At 46.4% G+C, this 9,948-nt stretch overlaps 1 long non-coding RNA gene across 1 annotated transcript; it reads left to right on the top strand.

The window, feature by feature from the left end:
* The first annotated feature begins 402 nt into the window (after positions 1-402).
* Positions 403-5,348, top strand: LOC122126969. The gene is made up of 2 exons (XR_006151051.1): positions 403-443; positions 5,285-5,348. It is a non-coding gene; the product is annotated as an uncharacterized LOC122126969 (long non-coding RNA).
* Positions 5,349-9,948: the final 4,600 nt, after the last annotated feature.

Consider the following 9,948-nt stretch of genomic DNA (forward strand, 5'->3'; position numbering starts at 1 on the left):
CGCAGTAACCTGGTGCAGGGAGCCGGGACAAACGCCATCACTAGATGGCGCCCACTTCCTTGCAGCTTAGAGGTAAACAACTCCACGTTAGGCAGTGCTTGGGGGGACTGCGGGTCCCTAGCTTTGCACATGCACCACCATTGTAAATCCTGAGCCAATCCCGTGGCACCTGGTGACGGTAGAAGGCGGACAGCCAATCCTGAAGCGATCCGTGTTCCAAACCCTATATAAGCGGCTGTATTTCCTTGCTCGCTCTCTTGCGCTCAAGCTCTCCCTTCAACTAAAAGGCTCTCCAATAAAGTGTGATCTGAGAAGACTCCTGGTGTGGTGGTTGTTCTTCCTCGCTGGCCGAGAAGGCGTTCGCCGCAAGTGGTGCCGAAACCCGGGACCTGCGCAAGAGGTCGAACAGGAGCCAGAACTCAACACACGGAGAGGAGACGTCGGTAAGTATCCCTAGGTATGCTGTTTTCTACTATGGACTATTGGTTGTTTGCATTGCTGCTTCCTTTGTGGTTTGTCTTTCTGGTGGTTCTCTGTGACTGTCTGCGTTGTGGGGATGACCACAAAGAGGGGGTCTCAAGGAGACCCCTGTACCCTTTTTTGAAGGAATTTTCAAACTGGTTCTCAGCCCTACATGTGGAAGGGCAGGACCAAGAACGCAGTGATCCTGTGAGTGACTCAGGGGAAGAAATGTTAGAGGAGGAAGGAGAGCAGCTCGATCCAGCTGATAATGAAGACTTAGAAGAGGCTGTGGCTGAGTATGAGGCAGACAGATATGGGGGGCAGCGTCCCCAAACGATAAGAGTACCGCAGCAGCCAGAAAGGAGGAAAGGACCTGGCCCTCACCCGTCGGCCCCTCCCCCGCCGTACCCGCCGGCGGGGCGGAGTCACTTTATAAAAGGGAGCACCTGATCGCGGCTGGCAGCCGCCTTTCCAGTTTTTGAAAATCCAATTACTAATGAAAGAAATTTTGAGCCGGTTTCCTACTCCCAGCTTAAGGATTTAGTTGAGGCAGTCCGAACTTATGGAGTGACGGCTAATTATACCATAGCCTTACTCCGAAGGCTGACTGTTAATGCCATGACGCCTACGGACTGGTTCGAGGTGGCCCGCACCTGCCTTAACCACGGGCAATTTCTTGATTTTCGATCTATTGTTCATGACAAGGCTCAAGCTCAATACAGACAAAACGTCCATGATGGGCATCCTGATTGGACTGTAGACATGCTTCTTGGGCAGGGACCCTTTGCCGTGGATCAACTAGGGTACCCCTTTGAAGTGTACCAGCAAGTGAATACCCTTTTTTACAAATCCTGGCGAGCTCTTCCAAACAAGGGGGAGATGGCGGGCAATTTAACAAAAATCACTCAGGCCCTTAATGAACCATTTTCCGACATTGTTGCTCGCATGCTGGAGACAGCTGAGCGGGTGTTAGGAAATTTGGAGACAGCCATGCCATTTGTGCAACAAATCATTTTTGAACAAAGTACTCAGGAATGTCAGAGGGCAATCACCCCAGTTAGAACTCAAAGCCTGGAAGCGTGGGGAAAAGCTTGTAGAGAGCTGGGTGGCCCCCTGACTAATGCAGGGCTGGCGGCTGCTGTTTTGTCAGCTGCCAGGGCTGCAAAAGATAATAAGGGAAAAGGATGTTTTCGGTGTGGTCAGTTGGGACATGTTAAACGGCAGTGCCCTCAAAATGGTGATCCTGCACAAAACACGCCCAGGCCGCTAAGGACTCCAGGGGTGTGTCCTCGTTGTAAAAAGGGGAAGCATTGGGTCAACGAATGTAGGTCAGTCAGGGACATTGATGGACATCTTATCCCAAAAATCATTTCAAACACTCATTCGGAACCAGAGCCAAAAAACGGGAAAAGGGGCCCTCGTCCCCAGGGCCCGAAAATTTATGGGGCATTTCAGAGTCCGGTTCCCGAACAACCCCCACAACAACCCTCCAACCAAAGAGAGCAACCTCAGGCTCCGCAGGGTTGGACCTCTGTGCCACCTCCGGACTGGTATTAACCCAACAGATGGGAGTTCAGATTGTGGAGACGGACATGACAGGACCCCTGGATAAGGACACTGTAGGAATAGTTCTAGGACGCTCCTCCTCTACTATGAGGGGGCTAATAATTTACCCAGGGGTAATTGACCCAGACTATACGGGAACCATTAAGGTCCTCTGTCATGTCCCCCGCGGGGTAGTGTCTATTTCCCCCGGAGACAGAATTGCACAACTTCTGGTTTTGCCTTCCTTGCACGGCAACTTCCCTGCTGAGGAGATAAAGAGAGGTGATGGAGGGTTAGGCTCCACTGGAGTCGACCTTACATGTCTGTCCTTAGCTTTGGACCAAAGGCCCATGTTAACTCTTCAAGTGGAAGGAAAAAGATTTGAGGGACTGGTGGATACAGGGGCAGATAGAAGCATCATCCGAAGAGGGGAGTGGCCAAAGCGATGGCCAACTCAAAAATCCTCCCAAACCTTGCAAGGGCTGGGCTATGCTGAGGCCCCACAGTTAAGTGCTAAAGAATTGACTTGGAAAACAGACGAAGGCCAGATCGGGAGGATGCAACCCTTTGTGGTTGACGTCCCCGTTAACCTTTGGGGAAGAGATATACAACAACAGCTAAAGTTAACTTTGACTAATGATTATTCAGAGGCCAGTCAAAACATGATGAAACAACAAGGATTTGTTCCAGCCCTGGGGCTTGGGCGATGTCTCCAAGGATGCAAGGAGCCAATAGAGCCACTTCCTAAGCAGGATAGAAAGGGTTTGGGTTTTCATTAGGGGCCCCTGAAAACAAAGCTTCCACTAAAGGTGCGGTGCCCATACCTTGGTTATCCCAAAAAGCAGTGTGGGTTCCTCAGTGGCCCCTCTCTCAAGAAAAGTTGGAAGCAGCACAAACCCTTGTTCAGGAACAGCTACAGTTGGGGCATGTTGAGCCTTCCGTGTCATCCTGGAACACCCCAATTTTTGTAATAAAAAAGGCCTCTGGAAAATGGAGACTGCTACATGACCTTCGAGCAGTAAATGCTCAGATGCAGATCATGGGACCGGTGCAAAGGGGGCTCCCCCTGCTTTCGGCATTACCTAAAGAATGGCCTATTTTAGCCTTAGATATTAAGGATTGTTTTTTCTCCATACCGCTCCATAAAAAGGACAGGGAGCGCTTTGCTTTTACTTTACCTTCAGTTAATCATGAAACTCCGGATGCTCGCTACCAGTGGAAGGTTCTCCCTCAGGGGATGGCTAATAGCCCAACAATTTGTCAATTGTTTGTAGGAGCTGTGTTGGCCCCTGTTAGAAAAAACTTTCCAAAGGTACGGATTATCCATTATATGGATGATATCTTGTTGGCTGCTCCTTCAAAAGAGACTCTTCATAAAGTGTTTGGGCAGATAACAAAGACCTTAGCTGAGAAGGGATTGATAATTGCCCCTGAAAAGGTTCAACAGACTAGTGTTGTTCAATTTCTGGGAACCATTGTTTCTCCCAATGAGATTAAGCCGCAAAAGCTCTTTATTCGAACTGATCACCTTAAAACACTTAATGATTTTCAGCAATTGGCAGGAGACATTAATTGGATAAGGGGATTTCTTAATCTCCCTCGGTCAGAGTTGTTACCTTTGTTTGCCATTTTGGAGGGTGACCCTGAAGTCACCTCCTCTAGGTCCCTGACACCTTTAGCACTAGATTCCCTACAAAAGGTTGAGGCAGCTTTGTCTAGGGCTCAACTTTCACGGGTTGATTTAAAATTACCTATCGATTTATGTATATTAAAAACGAAAAATTATCCCACGGGGGTTCTTTGGCAAAATGGCCCCTTGTGGTGGCTTCATGGCAACTCAGTGGGAGCAAAGACAGTCCAATATTTTCCTGAATTAGTGGCTAAACAAGCACTTTTGGGCATAAAGTATTGTTTGATGCACTTTGCAAAGATCCCAGATAAATTAATCATTCCATATACTCGTGAGCAAGTTGAGATTTTGGCCGCTACAGTGGATATGTGGGCGATTCTTGTTTGCTCATTCCCCAATATTATTGATAATCATTATCCTAAACATCCTTTGCTTGCCATAGTTAAAAAAGATTTAATATATTTTCCTGTTGTTACTTTGAAGAAACCCTTGGCTGATGCTTTAACTATTTTTACGGATGGATCAAAATCTGGACAAGGTGCCTTCCTTGTTCAAGGACGCCGACAGCCGGTGGTCTTTAATTTTCGGCCAAACGTCCCACAGGCTGTTGAATGTTTAATTGTGCTTGAAGTTTTTAAAAGATTTGATCAACCTATTAATTTATTTTCTGATTCACTATATGTAGTAAATGCTGTTGCTTCCCTTGAAGTTGCTGCTTCAATTAAACAGGCTAGTACAATTTCTAATGTTTTGCTACAGATTCAATCCCTTATTTTAGACAGAAAACACCCTTTTTATATTGGACATATTCGTGCTCACTCTATGTTGCCGGGCCCAATGGCAAAGTGTAATGACTTAGTGGATCAAGCAACTCGGGCTGTGGCCCTGGTCGCTGCTGATCCTGTAAAATTGGCAGAGGATTTTCATAGGTTGTATCATGTGCCTGCAAATACCCTTAGGAAAAGATATAATTTGCCCAGACATGTAGCTAGGAAAATTGTTAAAGCTTGTAAATCTTGTGTTACCTTTCTTCATCCTCCCCATGTGGGGGTAAACCCCAGGGGGTTGAGACCAAACGCCTTGTGGCAAATGGATGTTACTCATTTGACAGAATTTGGAAAGTTAAAATATTTACATGTGTCTGTGGACACCTTTTCTGGTGTCATTCATGCCACACCTTTGGCAGGAGAAAAGGTGTCTCACGTTAAAATACACTGCTTGGAAGCTTGGGCAGCTTGGGGAAAGCCCCTTAGACTTAAGACAGATAATGGCCCTGCTTATACTTCCCAGGGTTTTCGTGCCTTTTGTGCACAACTGCAAGTTGCCCACACTACGGGGTTGCCTTATAATCCTCAAGGACAAGGTATAGTGGAAAGAGCCAATAGAAGCATAAAAGAAATGCTTCAAAAACAAAAAGGGGGAATTGCTGAGTCAGCGTCCCCCAGGGAAAGACTTTCCCTTGCGCTCTTTACCCTCAATTTTTTAATTTTAAATGATAAAGACCAGTCTGCAGCAGACCGGCATGTGACAAGAGACTCTACAGACAATAAAGACATGGTTATGTGGAAGGATGTCATTGATAACAAATGGTATGGACCGGATCCTGCTATTATGAGATCCAGGGGAGCTGTTTGTGTTTTTCCACAGGATCAAGAAACACCACATTGGGTCCCAACTCGGCTAACAAGATTGGTCAAGGAAACTCAGGACGGAAAACAGGATGATCAAGAAGGCGTTGAACGTGATAATATTATTGATGGTCAAGACCTATCACAGTCAAGGAGAGCTACGATGGGGGATCCTATCGGTGTTCCCGAGGCCGATGCCAGTTAGGCATGATGCCCGCCTTTTTGCGGATTGCCATTGTGACTGTCAATTCCCCGCGAATGGATCCCGGATTTGTGGGAGGGGCTCCAGTCCTGGATTTCCTCCGCTGTTTCCTGGTTCAAGGAATGGGTGGGGGTGGGGTTTATTTTTAGCTTGCTGCTTGGGCGGATGCGTGGTCTGCCTATGGTTGGTCTGTCACCTTCGAGCCCAAACCAGTAGGGACAAAGTTATTTCGCAAGCATTAGCCGCTTTGGAGAAGTGGATCCTCACCCCAAATTTGGCTGTCGGCCCTGAGAGGTCATTAAGCCTTATCATTTCGCATAGCCCTAGCACCCCGAGGGATCTGGGGATCCCATTGCACCGGGACGGGTATGTGACTGATAACTTGGAACAGGGTGCAAGGCAAGTGCACTGCACTTGAGAAGAATTTTCCTCTCAAGAAGAGCACGTTGGGCTGCAAGTGGGTTGATGCCCAAGATCCCACCTCTGCAAAAAAGGCATCGGACGGGCCTGGTCGTCACTGGGGAAGGCGCCCCCCAGGCGAAGGCCAGTGCAAGGTCCTCTCTTTGAGACAGAGGCCCGACCTCTACTCTTACCTGTTACCAAAACATAAAGGGGGAACTGCAGGGAGCCGGGACAAACGCCATCACTAGATGGCGCCCACTTCCTTGCAGCTTAGAGGTAAACAACTCCACGTTAGGCAGTGCTTGGGGGGACTGCGGGTCCCTAGCTTTGCACATGCACCACCATTGTAAATCCTGAGCCAATCCCGTGGCACCTGGTGACGGTAGAAGGCGGACAGCCAATCCTGAAGCGATCCGTGTTCCAAACCCTATATAAGCGGCTGTATTTCCTTGCTCGCTCTCTTGCGCTCAAGCTCTCCCTTCAACTAAAAGGCTCTCCAATAAAGTGTGATCTGAGAAGACTCCTGGTGTGGTGGTCGTTCTTCCTCGCTGGCCGAGAAGGCGTTCGCCGCAACCTGGGTTAGAAAAATGCGGTCTATTTCTATTTAGAGGCTTGTCTCTCCTTTGGGGAAGGAGTAGAGCATCCTCACATTGGGACCTTAAAACTGTTTTAAGGTCACCAATTTCTGAGTGCTCTATCTTGTCGTTTGCCTCCTGAGCTCGTTAACACAGATCAGCTCTCCAAGAATTGGATGAAACAAATTAGACTGGGCTCTGTGGACAGTGTGAGGAACATTAAGCCCTGATGGATGCAGAACAGAGTTGCCTGAGTGAGAAAAATGCAGTCTATTTCTATTTAGCCGCTTTTCTCTCTTTTGGGGAAGGTGTAGAGCACTCACAGCTAGGAGACCTTAAAACAATTGTTTTAAGGTCTCCAAGTTGTGAATGCTCTTTCTTGTTATTTGTATCCTGTGCTCCCAAAACCTCCTCAGCTCTCCCAAATATTTCAAAGAAATCTTTTGACCTATGGCTGGTGATAGAGAGCCGGGCTGTGAACCATGCCTGGATGCACATAGGAGCTACTAGAGACCGAAATATGCAGTCTATTTCTCTTTGGTGGCTACTCTCTTCATTATGGAAGGTGGAGAGTATTCAAAACTGAAGGGCCAAAAACCAGTTCTGTTTTAAGGTACCCAAGTTCTCAGGGCTCTATCTTGTCATTTTCATCCTGAGCTCCCTAACACTGCTCAGCAATCCCAGAATTGCAAGGAAAAAATTGGGACTGGTTGATGGGGACAGTGTGAGGAGGTTTAAGCCCTGCTAGGATGCAGGCCGAAGAAGCATGGGATAGACCGATGCTGTCTAACTATCCTTCGTGCCCTGTCTTTCCTTTGAGGAATGTGTAGAGCATATAGAACCTGGTCACTGTAAAACAATAACGTTTTAAATCGCTGAGTTTCTGAATGCTCTATCTTGTTTTTTGCATGCTGAGTTCTTAAACACGATTGACCTCTCTCAGAATTAAAAGGAAAAAAAATTTTTCACCTGTTATTGTAGACAGAATGAGGCACTTTCAGTATTGCCTGGGTGCAGAGCAGAGTTTCTTGGGAAAGATGGGTGCTGTGAATTTCTCTTTGGAGGGGAGTCTCGTCCTTGGGGATGGTGTAGAGCCCTCCTTCCTTGGGGCCTTAAGACTGTTCTAGGGTCCCCATATTCTGAGTCCACTATGTTATCATTTGTACCTGGGCTCCCTAACACTGGTCACTTCTCCCAGAATTGGAAGAACAAAGTTTGGACTGTTTACTGTGGATAGTGCAAAGGTCATTAAGCCCTGCTAAGATTCAGAGCACAGTTGCCTGGGACAGAACAATGCTTTCTATTTCTCCTAAGTGGCTTGTCTCGCTTTTGGGGAACTTTGAGAGCACTCAAAACTTGTAGACCTTAAAACAATTTTCTTTATGTTCTCCAAATTTTGAGAACTCTCTCTTGTTTTTGCATCCTGTGCTCCCATACCCTCCACAGCTCTCCCAAAATTGCAAGGAAAAAAGTTTGACCTGCGGATGGTGACACCAAGAGGGGCTTTGAACCATGCCAGGATGCACACAGGGACTGCTAGGAACCGAACGATATTGTCTATTTCTCCTCGTGGGCTGGTCTTTTCTTTTTGGAAGGTATAGAGCATTCAGAATCTTGGCGCCGTAAAACAATTTTGTTTTAAGTTGCCCACATTCTTAGTCGTTTTCATCCTGAGCATCCTAACACTGTTCAGCCAACCCTGTATTGCAAGGAAAAAATTCGGTCTTGTTATTGTGGACAGTGTAAAGGTGTTCAAGCCCTGCTAGGATGCAGACCGCTGTTGCCTGTGATAGAACCATGCTGTCTGTTTCTCTTTAGTGGGTTGTATCTCCTTTGAGGTATTGTAAAGCCTTCAGAACTTGGGCACCATACAATATTGTTTACCTCACCGAAGGTCTGAGTTCTCTATCTTGTCATTTACAACCTGAGATCTCAAAAACTTTTCATCCCTCACACTGCTAAGGAAAAAAACGGAACCTGTGGTTGTAGAGAGGATAAGACACTTTCTGTCTAGCTGGGATGCAGACCACAGTTTCTTGGGAAGATTGGTGCTGTCAATTTCTGTATGGAGGCGTGTCCCTCCTTTGGGGAAGGAGTAAACCCTCATTGCTTGGGGGCCTTAAAACTGTGTGAGGGTCCCCAAGTTCTGAGTCCTCCATCATTTCTTGTTTTTAAATTCATTTATTTATTTATTTGTTCATTCATTTTTTTTGTAAAAACAATGTACAGAGGGATTACAATTACATGTGCAAGATACTGAGTACATTTTCTAGAAAGTATTGTGACGTCCTCCTTCGTTTCCCCTTCCCATCTTTTCCCATCCTCCGGCTGCCCTCCCCCACAGTCCTCCCCGCTCCCATACCCCCCATCACTAACAAACCAAAGTGGTAAAGTTAGTTTTGGATAAACGACTTGTACATCGCATTTTTGGAATGGGTCCACCTGTATCCCAATTTAAACGAATTGTTTTTCCCCTTCCCCTCCACAAATTATACCGACATGAAATACAGTGAAAGCAATGGTAATACAATGGGGGAGGGACTTACAAAGTAAAAAACCAATGATCTTATGAATGTGTCATAAACAATAGCTTGGAAGCAAATAAAAAACCTTAGAATACATATCTTAGGGTTCATTTCATTAACATCACCTTATCTGACTTTCTCTGCTTTACTCAAATTTCTCTTTGCATGCTGAACTTGCTAACACTGGTCAGCTCTCCCAAAATTGGAAGAAAAACATTGGACTGGTTACTGTGGATGGACTGTATAAGGGGCTTTCAGCCATGCTAGGATGCAGACCTGAGTAACCTTGGTTAGAAAGATGCGGTCTATTTCTATTTAAGGCTTGTCTCTCCTTTGGGGAAGGTGTAGATCATTGACAATTTGAGTCCTGAAAACAATTTCGTTTTTAGGCGCCGAATTGCTGTGTTGCTCTATCTTGTCCTTTGCATCCTCTGCTTCCAAACACTTTTCAGCTCTCCCAGATTTGCAAGGACTAGAATTAGACCTGTTATTGTTGACAGTATATGGAACTTTCAGTCTTGCTAGGATGTAGATTAGGGCTTAGTGGGAAAGGTTGGTGCTTTCCATATATCTTTGTAGGCTTGTCTCTCCATTCTGGAAGGAGTAGAGCATCTTCACTTTGAGACCTTAAAACTGTTTTAAGGTCACCATTTTCTGAGTGCTCTATCTTGTCGTTTGCATCTGGAACTAGCTAACACAGGTCATCTCTCCCAGAATTGGATGAAAAAAATTGGACTGGGTTTTGTGGACAGTGTGAGGGGCCTGATGGATGCAGACCAGAGTTGACAGGGCGAGAAAAATGCAGTCTATTTCTATTTAGCGGCTTTTCTCTCCTTTGGGGAAGTTGTGAGTGCTCTTTCTTGTTATTTGCATCCTGTGCTCCCAAAACCTCCTCAGCTCTCCCAATATTTCAAAGAAACTTTTTGACCTATGGCTCGTGATACCGAGTGGGGCTGTGAACCATGCCAGGATGCACCTA

Source organism: Dipodomys spectabilis, unplaced genomic scaffold (assembly GCF_019054845.1).
Source record: "Dipodomys spectabilis isolate Male_0828 unplaced genomic scaffold, ASM1905484v1 ptg000295l, whole genome shotgun sequence".
Taxonomy (NCBI): domain Eukaryota; kingdom Metazoa; phylum Chordata; class Mammalia; order Rodentia; family Heteromyidae; genus Dipodomys; species Dipodomys spectabilis.